The 14975-nt window shown below is 35.5% G+C and overlaps 2 long non-coding RNA genes across 2 annotated transcripts; one reads left to right on the forward strand and one right to left on the reverse strand.

Moving 5' to 3' along the window:
• Window positions 1–223: 223 nt before the first annotated feature.
• On the reverse strand, window positions 224–14481 carry LOC106145393 (uncharacterized). Its single transcript, XR_005736425.2, has 3 exons — window positions 14458–14481; window positions 11718–11812; window positions 224–1119 (listed from the first exon to the last, which is right to left on the reverse strand). It is a non-coding gene; the product is annotated as an uncharacterized LOC106145393 (long non-coding RNA).
• LOC120891852 (uncharacterized) lies at window positions 1113–2414 on the forward strand. Its single transcript, XR_005736424.2, has 2 exons — window positions 1113–1210; window positions 2017–2414. It is a non-coding gene; the product is annotated as an uncharacterized LOC120891852 (long non-coding RNA).
• Window positions 14482–14975: the final 494 nt, after the last annotated feature.

The following is a 14975-nucleotide window of genomic DNA, read 5'->3' on the forward strand; positions in this document are numbered from 1 at the left end:
CCAAGTTGCTGGTGGCCTCACTAAATTGCTGATCTTATGATCCTCCAGCCTCAGCTTCCCCAACCTCTGGGATTACAGGCATGCATCATTGTGCCCAGGTTTATATATATATATATATATATATATATATATATATATATATATATATATATATATATATATATATAAATGCATCTAGTCTACTAGCACACGTGTATGTGTGTGTATGTATATATGTATATAAACACACATATTATATGCCATATGTGTGTGTGTTTTTAAATGCACACATTTGGCTAGTCCACTAGCCAAGATGACAGACTATCACTCAGATTACCACACATATATTTTTCCATACAACTACCACCTCCTATAAATGGTAGCATTTACATGAGACAGAAGCATCTCTTACAATGACCAGAATACTTGTTTCAATAATCCACAAAGCCACAAAATGAGAAAGACTCTGAAGAGAGGAGTAGATTCCAACACTATTTAACTTTTCTCCCAGATCACTCCTGGGAGCCTAACACACTACCATATAGCATGGGCCTTTGTCCAGGCTTCTGTTTCCCACCTGTACTCCTTTTTCTTTTTCCAGCAACAGTCTGCCTTTGTGCCAATTCCTAAATAACCATAAATTTTGCTCTTATAAACCTTAATGAATGCTTGGCCAAGATGCTGTAACTATTGGCTTCTACGTGGGAGCATAAATGGAATGGGGAAAAAAAAAATGTGCACTGTGAAAAACTGGATAAAATGGAAAAAAGATCACAGCAAACCCAAAGTCGCAATTTGCCTTTAATGTGAAGGAGGCCTTGTTTTCACGGTGTGGCAGCTTTCAGGGGTTTTAATCTCAAAGTGGCTGATCAATTTAAGGTAAGTGGCAGGCATTTGGCCTGGTTCCCAGGCTTTGCTTTGCTGCTCTGAGAAAAGAAAGGATTCAGTCAGACACACAGACAACAGGCATCATCAGCGGCTCCCACATTCCAAGCATTTTAACACAGATTAGGTTGGCATGATTCTACTGTTTACTGAAATCTCCTAGGTGTTGCATTTTCCCTTCTCCTGGCCGTGGTTATGGTTATCCACGATGGTTTTCTCAGGTCGAGACCTTCATATGCCAAATAGCTTGCAGGGCTGTGAAGGGAAAAGAAGAGCAGAGGTCAAGACTTCTGACTACGATGCAATTTCACTGGCTCCCTGCAAAATATGAGACTTCAGTCAGCAGGTAATTGAGCACTGAACTTTTAGTCTGAGGCATACATCAAGACAGGAACTGCTTTACATGCATGCCTGAGGGGGAAAAAAAGAAGATAATTTCTTTAACAAGGACAAACTTAATTCAGCTAGGAATGCCCAGCGGATTAACAGGGTGATTTGTAGTTGTTTTCTCTTCAGATTTCAGAAGCAGGAGTCTTACACATATGTTAAACGAGATTATAACCAATATGGTCCTTTTTTTTTTTTTTTGAGGAACATGTTCACATCATACACTCTATTTTTTCAAAACAGCTAATAATAAATGAGTTCAAACAGGCCCCTTATCACTGTTTCATGTGCTTAGCAAAAAAGAATTTTCTTAATCCATTTGACCTATTACCTAAGTTAAATAAAATATTCATTCCATTGATTAGAACCAAAAAAAAATGTATAAATTTTCTCGTATATTTTGGCTATATCATTCTTTATGGAAATTTTATATTTTTAAATGTTTTTTTCATAATTTTTAAAAATACTTTCTCTTACTTTAATATACTCATGTACATATTTCTCTAGTCTTCATGACAGATTTCCTATTTTTTCCTAAGAATTTTATCAAAAACATGAAATACTATAGATGTTTAAAATAATTTTTCATCTATTAAACTTTTCGAAAGCAATGTTGAAATTATTATACTTACTATAACCATAAATGCCTTCTTAACATTTCATAAATTTACATTGACACGTTCAAGCAATTTATATTAACAGTACATATTCTCTTTTGTAAGGGTTGACTTAGAAACTAATTATATGCATTTTTTTTCATTTCAGTTTTTACATATTCAAGTGTGACTTTAAATCATATATATATACATATATGTATATATATATATGTTTAGTCAGCAAAGATATATATATCTTTGTTGACTAAAGAAAAACACGGAGGTAGATGAGAAGAAGCCAGCAGCAACCTTCAGCGGCAGCAGCAGATGTCAACATGTGATGTCTGGAACTCCAGCAGCCATCCTGCAACCATTTTCTTTTTATGTTGTTAGAAACACATATTGCAATACTACCATTTCCTGGCCTTAAGATCCTTACTTCCTTAAATATTCTTAATTATTTCTTTGTTAACTCACTTTCTCTGTTCCCAACGGGTACTCTCTCTTTTCAAGTCTACACACTACTGTAAGCTCTGAAAATACTAAAATAAATAAGTCCAAATAGAATTCTGGCTTTACTGCTTGCTTAAAATAATATTACCAAAATTATAATTTAGCTCCATTTGTGTACACTGTGTCAAAATGTATTCTACTGTCATGTATAACTAATTAGAACAATTTTTTTAGAATCTATACTTTATTGTGCCCCAACATGGCAAGATCTTGTATATCTCACTGAATCCTTGCAACAATCCTACAAGGTATTCTTTTTCTTTTTTTTAAAGAGAGAGAGAGAGAGAGAGAGAGAGAGAGAGAGAGAGAGAATTTTTATTTATTTATTTATTTTAGTTTTCGGCTGACACAACATCTTTTTATGTGTTTGCTGAGGATCGAGCCCGGGTCCCACGCATGCCAGGTGAGCGCACTACCGCTTGAGCCACATCCCCAGCCCTACTACAAGATATTCTTAATGTCATTTTTACAAGTAAGAAAAGGGTAGCTTAGGAAGATTCATTTTCCCCTTCTACAGATACAAAGGGGTGAAGCACAGATTTGAACCTAGATCAAAGTCTGACCTCTTACTCTCTTAGCTACTATGCCTGTTTTACATCCTTAGAGCAATAACGGAAATAGCACTGCCATCAGATTGCTTGCAAAAGAATTAACTGAGACTTGAAAGTGATATTAACTACATATATTACCTACTTAAACATAATACCTTCATAAATTTTTGCTACTCATTATCTTAATATCTCCCAAGTTCAACTATAAAGTATAAATATCACCTACTTTATAGAGTTGTTACCAGTATTACTTGAATTATGGCCTCAATGTAGGTAAAGTGGTAGTAGACACCCAACATATATTAGCTCCCTTCATGATTTCCTAAGCTCCCCCTAATCAATTCAAATATTTGCTGCAACATCTGGATTGTTTTCATGTTATGCTCTCCCCGTGGGTAACCTCTTCCCCATCGTGGTTTCAACTATTGTCTCTACACTGACTCAAAAATCCACATCTCCTGCTCACATCTTTCTCCCAACTTCAGCTTCCTGGATATATCTTGAATGTTCCATCAGTTAAAAGGCTTTTTGTTGTTAGAAGACAGAGAATTCAATTCTAACTGGCTTCAGCAACTAATATTTTACTTTCTTGCATTAATGCATCACTGAAAAGTCCAGCGCTGCAGCCCCATTTTTATTTATTCATTTATTTTTCGGTGGTGCATTGTGCTGTCTTCCTATAACTTAGGGTTTCACCGTTAGTCCTGTTTTCCTCAAGGCCAGAGGACAGCTGCCAGCAGATGCTGAGTTCTATATTGCCTTATTCACAGGTAGAGAAAACTGCTTCCCTCACCTATGGAGCCCCAGATATTCACTGTCTGAACACCCCTGTATCAATCATTGTGATCAAGAAAAAGGAAAGGGGAGAGAAGGATAACATCAAGAACCAATCAAATACGAATTAATAGATAAGCCAAAGAAGTCTAGTAGAGTAGAAGAAGGAGAAGGGGAGAGGGGCTTGAGGACTGGACGGAAAATGGGGAGGGAAAAGCGGGGGTCGTGAACTGAAATCAATTTCCATGCAATGTATGAGTTTGTTGGGATGAACACAACTACTGTGGATAACTGTAAGGCTCTAATAATAATTTCAAAAAGAAAGGAAGAAAATGACAGATACTGATTGGCCTGGTTTTCTTCTTTTTCATGTTAGGGTATTTTGTAGACCTTTATTTTCTTTGTTCATATTTGTGTGGTGCTGAGAACAGAACCCACTGCCTCATGCAGGCTAGGAAAGCACTCTCCCACTGAGCTGCAGCCCCAGCCCTTGTTGGCCTGGTTCTGAATCGCATGATGTCCCTGAACCTATTGGGATAACTGGGAAATGAGATTATCCTGATTGACTTAGCCCATCCAGGGCTGGCCTTCCATACTGAGAGTCCTCTAATTCTGTTGGTCTAGAGAGTTCCTTCCCTTAGATGAAAAGTAAAGAAAAATCTCTCTGTGCAAGGTGGGATGTTCCTTCTATTTCAGGAGCACAGACTGTGGCCCTCCTGTTTATATATTTATGAGATTGCTTCCTAATTCCTGCTAACCACTGTAATAACCTAGCTTATCTGCAGAACTATTTTTTTTAAAAAAATGGACACAATATCTTTACTTTATTTATTTTTATGTAGTGCTGAGGATCAAACCCAGTGCCTCACATGTGCGAGGCAAGCTCTCTACTGCTGAACTATAATCCCAGAACTTTTTAATAAGAAAGAAGGAAATGGCAGTACCACCTCTTTTTGGCCTCTTACTGTTAATTTTAGTAAGAAGAACATATGTATAGGAGCATATATAGATATGTATATATATACATATACATATATATACATGTATAATTTTATGCGTATATATAAAATTATTTCATTAATCCCCCAAACAACCCAATGAAGTAGGTGATATTATCCCCAGGTTACAGATGAGGAAACTGTCTATGATAGGATAGACAAAAGTTGACAGTCTTTTGCTGAAGGAAACAGAGAGTAATTATTTTAGCCTTTTGACCACACGTCCTCTGGCATGACTACTCAGATCTGCCATTATAGCATGAATACAGCCACAGAGAATATGTAAATTCCTGTGTTTCCTTAAAACTTTATTTACAAAAATAGATGACCATGGACCTTAATTGCCAACCCCTCACATGGTTAACTAGGTTTTTTTTTTTAAATCTTACTAAGAAGATAATCATTAAGCTATAGTTTATCAAGAAAAACATGTCTAATTAAAAACCATTGCTGCTTTTAAAGCATTTTAACGAATTATATTAATGGATTACCTAATATTTAAATACATTTTTTTCTGCAACAAACTTTATTTGGTTGCATCATATTCTTATTTTAATATATTTTTATGCATCGGAGAGAAATGAAGGCACAGGATTAAAAGATCTAGATGCAGGACAAAAGGGAATTGTAAGTAATACTCTACATGTGGTTTTGCTATGGAACGTTTCCTGATTTCTAAATGAGCATATATGGGCAAGAGGGCAGAAACGAAGCAGAGTGTAGGTGTTAAAAGGTGAGAAAGCTAAACAGAGATTTAGGCAATCTCAGGGAACCAAGGAAACAAATATTGGAATTCAGGGAGCATCAAGGAAAAGAGGGGCTAGGAAACTCCAGGCTTTCAGTTAAGACAGTAGAAAAGATACACCCTAAGAGTTGGAAACTCAGAAGTAGATTAAGATGCTAGATTAAGGTGTTCTGCACATTCAATATCTTCTTTTCAGAAAAAAATTAAATCTACTCTGGAAAACATTACATCATCCAGAGAATCCACAATTTTTATATAAATTTCTGATAGTAAAATGCTTCCATGAATACCAGGAATCAGGCCCCCCTCAAAAAAAAATCAGGGGAAAAAAAACAATAAAAATAGAATCATAGGTGATCCAGACAATGCAGTTATTAGACATTGATTTCAAAATCATAGCTTTGATTAATATTTTGAAAAGGAAAGAGATGAGAAGATAAAAGAGTTTCATGAGGGAATAAATTGAAATATTTTTTAAAAGTGTCAAACACTGCAACTGAAACTTAAGGAGCTACTGCTTTGTGTACTTCAATGTAGTATCAAAGATGAGTATTCGCCATTTTCTGAAAAGACTATTAAAGCATTCTTCTCTTTTAAATTACATATATGTCTGAGACCAATTTTTTTTCAGATACCTCAGTCAAAACAACCTAATCATGACAGATTGAATACAGAATATGTATGAGAATCCAGCTGTCCTCAATTATACTGGGCAATAAAAAGATCTGTAAAAATGTAAAACAAGGTTACTTTTTGCACTAAATATTTTTTGTTTTAGAAAACAGTAGCAATATTTTCACTTAAAATACATTACATAACAGTTTAACATATGATGGTTTGTTATTTTTTAATGAATTAATAAACATTTTTTAAAATTTTCTCAGTTTCCAATTTCATTATAATAAATATCAAGTGGTGTCACACACATTCATAAAATCTCCTTAAAGTACTCAATATTTTCTAAGAATGTTCCTGAGACTAAAACATTTGAGAACAGTCATCTACAGATTTAAGACATTCACAATGGAGTAACAGCAGGTTTGGAGCTTGTTTGTCTGTGTATGTAGATCAGCAAGCTGTTTTTAACTTCATATGGAAATGCAAAGGATCGAGAATAGCCAAGAGAATTGTGAGAATTAGTTAACAGCTATAAAGGTTTATTTTAGAGTTACAGAAACTGAAAGAGTGAAATATTGTTATAAGAAATAAAAACAGACCCAAAGGACAGAATAGTCCAGAAATAAACTATATATATATATATAAACAAACAAATATATATAAATATATTTGTTTATTTAACTGGATTTTCAACAACAATGCTACTATAATGCAGTGGAGAAAGGATGGATTTTTCAACAAATTATACTATATTAATTGGTCTACATCTTTATCAGTGTCTGATGTGTTCAACGTTTTGAATTTTAACAGTTCTAACAGATACGTAGTGATACCTTGCTGTAATTTGAAATGCTCTAGTAACATATGACATCCAATAAATCTTCTTGCATTTTGTTTGCTATGTGTACATTTTGTTGTTGAAGTGCCTGCTCAGATCTTTTGCTTGCTTTATAATGGGTTTTTTTGTTTTCTTATGAGTTTTTAGAGCTCTTCTTATATTTTGGATTCAAGTCCCTTATCAGACATGTGTTTTACAAATATTTTCTCCTAGTCTGACTTATCTTTTCATTTTCCTTAAGCTAATAATTTTAAAAAATCTTAAACAGGATATTCTCCTATATGATTTTCTGGAAGCTTTAGTGATTTACCTTTCAATCCATCTGGAATTAATTTTTATATATGGTATGAATTGGGTCAGGTTTCATATGTATTTATGCAGATCTCTCATTCATTGCTGGTAAGTTACAAAATGGTGCTGCCACTTTGGAAAACAGTTGGAATTTTATTACAAAGGTAAACATTGTCCTACCACATGATCCCACAATCACACTCCTAAGTATTTTGCCTAAATGAGCCAAAAATGTATGCTCCAACAAAGTCCTGTATGTGAATGCTTAGCACAGCTTTATTTCTAATTGCCAAAAATTGGAAGAAAATTAAGCAAATGGATTAATAAACTGTAATATATGCCTATATATATGGAATTTTATTGACAATAAGAAGAAATCAGGCACAAGCAGATGTGGAAGAAACCTCAATACATACTGCCAAGTGGATGGAGCCAGCTTACAAAGGCTACTTGTTATACAATTTCAACTATTTGACATTCTACAAAAAGCAAAATGACAGGAACAACACAGTCAGACCTGGTGGCACACACCTAAAATCCCAGCTACTCAGAAGGCTGATGCAGAAGAATCACAAGTTCAAGGCCAGCCTGGGCAATTTAGTGAGACCTTGTTTCAAAAGAAAAAATAAAAAGGAATGGAATGTATCTCAGTGGTAGAGCACCCCTTGACTCAATCCCCAGCACCAAAAACAAACTATGGAGACAGTAAAATGATCAGCAGTTACTGGAGTATATTAGCATTCTCCAGGGAAAAAGACAAATGGAATATTATATATGGGTTTATTATGGCAATTGGCTTATGCAATTATGGAGCTGGGGAAGTCCCAAGATGTCTGTAAGCTAGAGAACCAGGAAAGTCAGTGGTGTAACTCAGTGTGAGTTCAAAGGCCTGAGAACTAGGGGAGCCCCTGATGTAACTCACAGTCCAAGTCCAGGCCTGAGAACTGTCAGGGCTACAGGGTAAGTAAGTCCTGCAGCTTGGAACTCCAGCCAGGAACTGCAACATTGGCAGCAGAAGAATTTGGATGTCTCAACTCATGAAGTGAGAAAATTAATTCACCTTACCTCCCCCTCTCTGTTATATTAGACCCTATACAGATTGGATTATGCCTTTCCATATTGTTAAGCACAGTTCTTTATTCAGTTTATGGATTCAGCTGCAATCTCTTCCTCCAAGCATCCTAATAGAAATACCCAGAAATAAACCAGGCATAGTAGTACGCCTGTAATCCCAGGGACCCAGGAGGCTGAGGCATCAGGATCCCAAATTCGAGGCCAGTCTCAGCAATTTAGTGAGGCCCTGTCTGGAAAAAAAAAATAATACTAAAAAGAAAGGTCTGGATATGTGATTCAGTAGTTAACTGCTCCTGGGTGCAAAAAGAAAAAAGAATGAAACACACAGAAATAATGTTTTAACAGCTGTCTCAGTTTCCCTTAACCCAGTCAAGGTGACACATAAAATTAAGGATTGCCCAGGGGTTGGGGACATGGGGGAGGAGTGACCAATATGTAAAGCTCAAGGAACTTTTAGGGCAGTGAAAATATTCCCTAAGATACTATAATGGTAGATACATTATGCATTTGTCAAATCCCAAGAAAACCATAAAACACAAAAAAGAATCCTAATGTGAACTATGGACCTAAGTTAATAACAATGTGCCAATATTTGTTCTTCAGTTATAATAAATCTACCACACCAATGCATGAGGTTAATAACAGGAGAAATTAGAAAGAGAAGGAGTGTTTGAGGATATCTGTTGTTTCTCCTCAGTTTTTACCTTAAACTGCTTTAACAAGTCTATTAATTAAAACAACATGTACTAACCATAATAGGAATGATTAATCATTTTACCTTCTTAAAATGTGAAGCTTCTATTCTCTGAAAGACACTATTAAGAGAACGAAAGGCAAGATGTAAAGTGGGAGAAAATATTTGACATGTTTAAATCCCATGAAGAATTCATATCTGTACCTTGCTTTATAAATTAATAAGGGAAGACAAACTCAATATTTTTCCTAAAAGAGAAAAAGACTTTGGGTTGGGGTTGTGGCTCAGCAGTAGAGCACTTGCCTAGCACGTACAAGGCCCTGGGTTCAATCCTCAGCACCACATGTAATAAATAAATAGAATGAAAATATTGTGTTCAACTACAACTGGAATGGTGACCATTAAAAAGATTGATAGCGGGGCAGGGATGTAGGTCAGTGGCAGAGTGCTTTCCTAGCTGCACTAGACCTTGGGTTCAATCCCCAGCATCATTTTCTTTAAAAAGAAAAAGAAAAGTACCAAATGTTTGTGAGAATATAAAGCAGCAGAAATTCATAGAATATTTGTGGGAGTATAAATGGGTAAAACCATTTTGGAGACTTTGTTACCAGCAAAGTTTAAGATACACCCCATGACTTAGCAATTCAACCCACAAGTTTATGAGTTAACCCCAACAGAAATGCATATGTATGTACACAATGGATAGTTACAAGATTCTTAGCACATTATTACTATTAGCACCAAAATGAAAGCAACCCAAAAGTTCATTGATAAGAGAATAAGGTATGATATATATATATATATAATAGGAATGATTGATCATTTTACCTTCTTAAAATGTAAATATATATATATACATATATATAGAGAGAGAGAGAGAAAGAGAATTGAATACTATGTAGCAAAGAAGAAAGCTATTTCTACATGTAACAACACTAATGAATCTGAAATATAGAACATTTAGCAACAAAAATAGTGCATACTATGTAATTTTATTTATAAAAGTTCAAAATCAGACAACACTAATTTATGGTAATAGAATAGATATATATTATATATTATATAGTGGTTACCTTTGGAGGGAGTAACATCAGGGTCAAAAGTTTGAGATTGGTCTCAAACTTTTGTAAGTCTTCCAATAAATACTATCAAACTGCTTTACGGTTAAAAAAATTGAATTTTCCCAAGATTACATTATCAGTCATGTATTAGTATTCTCTCCATCATCAATAACAAAATACCTGAGACAATTAACTTACAAAGAGAAGAGGTTTATTTTGGCTCACAGTTTTGAAGCTTCTACTCCATGATTGATTGGACCATCTGCTTTGGGCCAGAGGTGAGATAACACATCATGGCAAGAATGTGTGATGGGAAAAAAATCACTCACCTCATCAGTGAGGAGGTAAAAGGGAGGAGGAGAAAAGGGCCAGCAGGGTTCCACCATCCCTTCAAAGGCATTCCCCCAAGGACCTAAGGACCTCCCACTAGGCTCCACCTCATACAGGTTCTACCACCTCTCAGTTACACCACGCTGGGGACCAAGTCTTTAACCTGTGGCCCTTTGGGGGACACTTATCCAATCCATAGCATGATCTTTATTTCCACTTAAAAGAAGCTGATGGTTTTATTAAAGCAAAAGGGAATGTATTTAAAAGGGCATTGGATAACTTCCAGAATTGCTAGGATAGCCAGGTTGAGAACACAGCAATTGTGAACACTATTTCAAATCAAGTCATGGAGTTGGTCCAGTGGGAAAATGCTCTTTTGTTATCCCCCTTGGGTGGTGTGACCCATTCTGCCACCCTATCTCTGGAACCCAGATACGACCAGTAGCAGAACTGCCCTATTCTGTTGGAAGTGTCAGTAACTTCTGCCATTGGCACTACCAACAAGGATGACACTCAGTCCCCACCACACCAACTATATTAAGGGCATAAGATGCATGCTGTGGGCCAAAGAAATAATGATAGACACACTTAGAAACCCAAGTCCGACAGGTGGCTAGGAGGGATTTCAGCCCAGTTGGACCCAACACCTAATCAAGCTTCTCTCCAAGCTCCTGGGGTTACTTTACACTATTAATAACCAGGTAACACACACAAGCTCAACACCACCTCATGCCACCATGTGGTTTATCAGAAAACTTCAAAAACTTCATCACTTGGCTGATTGAGAGAGACTACTCATATGACAAATTGAGTTTCTAAAAATCACCAAGTGCTCTAATGAGGGCAGACAGGGAGGACCCGATTGATGTGACAGCTCATCTGAGAGCCATAACTGCACCATGTGGGGCCATGTGGCTAATGCTGACTCAGAGGAGCGGGGAAGGGGGGCCACTTCTGAATCACCAAGACCACATCCTGCCCCTCCCTCGTCTTTTCCCCTGGAAGCTGCCAGTGTCCTTGATGAGCTCTCCACCCGAAGCACGAAGCACAGCAAAGCTCAGGGATCTGCAGCAAATGTCTGTAGACGTTAAAAGTCCATGTTCCAGGAACATTTGGCCCTGCTTCTTTCGGTGGCATCTCTGTGTGAAGTTGGCTGTGACTAAGTGTGAAGGCTGTATGCAAAGACCCGGGGCTCAATTCAGGCCGTTTACTTTTCACTGTGTTTGGTGGGTACAAGCCACTCTGCAGCGTCACATACACATGCCTTTCAAAGAATGGTGTTAGCTCTTTTCAATCAGAGAGAACATTCTTACACACACAATACCTGCTAAGTAACGACTTGGGAGAAACGTGCTCATTCTGAGAATTGGGTTATAGACTCACATTTCATGATCATCAAAGACTAAACAGCATTTCATCTTGCGCTGATTCATCTTAGAAAAATGTGTGGTAGGCTATTCAAAATCCTCTCCGTTTACCTTCAAATCAAGAATAAGAGAAAAGGTCAATTCTTTTCTTGGTTAAAGGCAATTTAGTAAAAATTGCATCTCTTGGGGATTTCCTTTTTATTTCTTTCTTTCTCTTTCTTTCTTTCTCTTTGTCATTTCCCTTCTTTCTTTATTTCTTTCTCTTTTTAATTTCTTTCTTTCTCCATGGAAGACAGTAGGGGAATTTAGGAATAGAAAGTCTGTGGTCGTCAGAATAGTATAGAGAGAAATTTGAAATTCAGACTAGACTCTGAACTTCATTTTGTAGGCAAGGAGTAATTCATAAAGGTTTTCGATCTAATTTATTTTTAACAATTTTTAGTCAAATGTAACAAACAAAAAACCATGGGAAACATAAGTACATTTAGTAAATAAATAAATAAAGCAAAAATTATACAACCACTGTTCATGTCAAGAAACGGAATGCTGGGCTGGGGATGTGGTTCAAGTGGTAGCGCGCTTGCCTGGCGGAGAGCTGGGTTCGATCCTCAGCACCACATAAAAATAAAAAATAAAAGATGTTGTGTCCACTGGAAACTAAAAAATAAATATTAAGAAAAATTTTCTCTCTCTCTCTCTCTAAAAAAAAAAAAAGAAAAAAGAAAGAAATGGAATGCTGCCAATACTTCCAAAAGTTGCCTGGTAATACTTTTAATTTTCTTAATAACAAAATAGAGACAAACCACAAAACACGGACATTCACATTAGCATGATAGTATCATCAAGTAGATTTTGATCAACAGTACCCTCAAAATCTCTACAGTTTCCCCTTTTCCCTCCACTTCCCACCTTAATATCTGGGGTAATTCTTCCTTGTTTTTCTTTAGGTTTTACCAACTAGTTTAGCTTAACTTTTTTTGAAATGTGTTTGAGAGCAAAGTTGATGTTTTCTTCTCTGGTTTACTTCTTTGCCCAACAATATTTTCTGAAAGTCCTCCATGTTGATGCTTATAGCTAATAGTCTATTCACTTTCATATTGCCTGAATATGTCAAAAGTTATTTGTGCAGGCCACAGTTGTTAGACATAGGGTTGTTTCCAGATTGGGGATGTGGCAAGCAATACTGAGGTGTGTGGGGGAGGGGGGGACAGAGAGGGAGAGAAAGAGGGAAAGATTGAGAATTAGGAAAATCTATCTAGCAGTAGTATTCAAAGTGAACTCAGAGAGAAGAATCAGGAAATGTAATTGGAAGACTCCATCATAAAGCATTGAACATTGGTGATCAGCAGTAGTTTGCTGAGTGAAAGGCATACTAACTTAAAATTTTCATAAATACTGATGAATTTCCTTTCTAAAAGATCTGTTATTATATACTGTCATCAAGGTTTATGTGTATAAATGAGAATGCCTGTTCCTCCGCATTTTTGCCAACATTTGATATTACCCACCTTCTTAAATGTTTACTAAAATGAACAGGAAAAAAGGAGCTATTGTTTCAAATTCCACTTTTCTACTCTTTGAGTTTTAGCATTTTACTTCATCATCACACTAATTTTTTTAACGAATTACCTATATTCTTTGCCCATTTTTCTATCAGCTGTTTCTTATCTTTCTTGTTGATTTGGGGAAACTCAATACATGTTGAATATTTATCATTTGGCTATTACCTGTATTGTAAATCTATTTCACCTGTCTGTAGATTATCTTTGTGTCTTTTGCTATACATAGATTTTTTTTATTGCAAACTTTATTCAAGTTGTTTGAACAGTAAAATTCTCTGCTGACTAGAGTGTTCAAGAATACATCTTGGTGATATAACTTTTTCAGAATTCTTCTGACATTTCCTTCTTTTCTTTTTAATTTTATTTTTAATTTGTTCTAGTTAGTTATACATGACAGTAGAATGCATTTTGACATACCATACATAAATGGAGTATAATTTATCATTCTTCTGAGTATATATGATGTAGAATCATACTGATCACATAATCATATATGTACTATATATAGATTTTTAAAATTTGTACGTGTGATAGCTTTTTTGATGCAACAACTGGGTGAGGCTACAATATCTAATTATTCAAACACTTGGTTCACTTATGGAGGCATTTTGTAGATGAAATTAAATCCCTTAATATCCTTTTAGGTTGCTTGGACAGCCCTAGCAATCACATAAGCCAATCCATATATATAAATTTCAAAGGTCTATGGGACACATAAGACCTACCTACTGGCCAAAGGTGTGTTACTCTTAAAATGGTAAAAGATGAGGTTGTTTTTGAACCAAAATTTGAGCCTTAGAGAGATTTTTTAGTCTAATAAAGCCAATAATTTAATAAAAACACGAGCATAACTATAGATCAATGGTATTGAATTAGAATTCCAGAAATAAGCCCTCAGATTTACCGGCAATTATCTGCAAGGGTTCAAAACCACTCAATGAGAAAGAATAACCTCTTCAACAAATAGTGATAAGAGTTTGCCTCGTACCATACAGAAAAATTAGCACAATATTGACCAAACACCCAAATGTAAGAGCTGAAATTATAAAACATAAAAGAAACATAGGCCTAAATCTTTGGGACTTTGAATTAAGCAATGATTTCATAGATATGTAACTTAAATAATATGTAACACAAAAAAACAGATAAAATTGAATTGCATCAAAATGAAGACATTTGTGATGTAAAACTTACTTTCAAGAAAATGAAGAGATCACCTGAAAAACAGGAGAAAATATTTGTAAATCATATACCCAATGAGGAACTTCTACATAGAACATATGAAGACCTCTTACAATTTACTTATAAAAATTCAACCTAACTTTTCAATTGGAAAAGGTTCTATATAGACATTTCTGCATATATATATATATATTCTGCAAATATATATATATATACATATATATATGAATTATATATATACATATATATATGCATATATATAAATAAACACAAATGGCACATGAAGAAATCTTTAAGATAACTAGCCATCAGGCAATATAAATGAAAACCATAACGAGCTATCACTTTACAATTCTAGGATGGCTATAATAAAAAAGGATAAACAGTATAAGTACTGGTGAAAAGGCAGAGATATTGCAAGCCTCAAACATTGCTGGTGGGGATATAAAATGATAAAGTCATTTTGTTCAACAGAATAGCAGTTTCTTAAAAAGTTCCACATCTGAGTTATCTGTGACTTGGCAATTCCA

This window comes from Ictidomys tridecemlineatus, chromosome 2 (genome assembly GCF_052094955.1).
Source record: "Ictidomys tridecemlineatus isolate mIctTri1 chromosome 2, mIctTri1.hap1, whole genome shotgun sequence".
Classification (NCBI taxonomy): domain Eukaryota; kingdom Metazoa; phylum Chordata; class Mammalia; order Rodentia; family Sciuridae; genus Ictidomys; species Ictidomys tridecemlineatus.